Below are 1,390 nucleotides of genomic sequence, written 5' to 3'. Positions count from 1 at the left end.
AGTCGAACATGAATGAGCGGCTGAGCAGGCACACAAATGTCAATCAATGGTGCTGAGGTTGAAAAGTTCTATGTAGCTCAGCCCCAGCATAGTGAATGAACCAGTGAATGGGATATGGTGGGAGTGGGTGGGGCTACAGAGACACTGTAGTGTTTCTGTACATTTTTGGAGGTGTGTTCAGCAGGATTTAGGGTGACAGTCCATTTCCAGGAGGAGATGGGCTCTGCCCTTGTCTGGCCCTGGGCACCTCTCATTCATCTGCGGCCTCAAACTGTACCCTCCAGCGCTATTTACTGCCCCCTCAATTTTCAAGCTCCTCTGAGCTACCGGGAAACCGGCCAGGAGTGAGTCAGGCTGGTTCCTGCGGGCAGAAACTTTGCATGGAGTTTGAATAGCCAGGGCCTGAGGAATGGAAACCGCAGACCACAGAAGGGCCGGGCAGGCTTGGGACACGGTGCTCGGGAGGGGACTGGGCTAGAAGGAGGCGACTAGAATGGTGGGGAAATGGATCGGAATGCTTGGGGGAGGAGGGGGAGAGTCCTCTGAGAACGGGGAAGGTAGGCTTAGGATCCTCCCAAACCGGTTTAGAATCCTTTGACTTGTGGGATCAGAAACCTGGAAAGCGGGCGTTGAATCTCTGAATGGGCTGGATTAGAATCCTGAGGGGAGAGGCGGATTAAAATCCTATGTGAACAGGTTGGGATCACCCAGGAGTGAGATTAGAATAGAATCCCTAGGATTAGGGTAACAAATCTTGAGGGCTGGGTTAGAATCTTTTTATGAAAGAGACTAGGATCCTTCACTTGCTGGATTAAAATCCTGGGGGCAGAATTAGAAACTTCTGGTAGGTGAGGTTAAAATTCCTTCATAGGTGAGATTCAAAATCCTTTGGGGCAGAATTAAGATCTCAGGAGGAGAAGATGGGGTGCTGGGGTTCTCGGGAGGGTGGGGTTTAGAATCGTTTGGGACAGGGTTAGGGCACTGGAAGGCGGGATTAGAATACATTGGAGGAGGTGTTAGTTTATTTGGGGATTAGGACCTTGGAAGGACCGGTTAAAATTCTTAGGGGCGGGTTGCCCTTCGGGGACGAGGTAAGGATTCTTGGAGGCAGAGTTAGAAACCTTGGATGGGCGGTGTTTAAAAAAATCCTTAGGCAGCGGGATTAGGATCTTGGTAGGTGGGGACAGAGATTGGAGTCCCTGGGGTGGGGTCAGAATCTCCGGGGCGGGTTTAGGACACTTGGGGGCGGGATTAGCATTGCCCCGGGCGCGGCTAAGGCGCCCAGATGGTCTGTGGGCGCCACCGAGTCCCTGGTTCCGGCGGGGACGCACCGCCGAGGCCTAGGGGCGAGTGGAAGGGGACGCGGACAGTCCAGCGCCAGAGGGCCCCC

Source organism: Bison bison, unplaced genomic scaffold (assembly GCF_000754665.1).
Source record: "Bison bison bison isolate TAMUID 2011002044 unplaced genomic scaffold, Bison_UMD1.0 scf7180017864167, whole genome shotgun sequence".
NCBI classification, from domain to species: Eukaryota; Metazoa; Chordata; class Mammalia; order Artiodactyla; family Bovidae; genus Bison; species Bison bison.
This window is presented reverse-complemented; position numbering follows the sequence as displayed.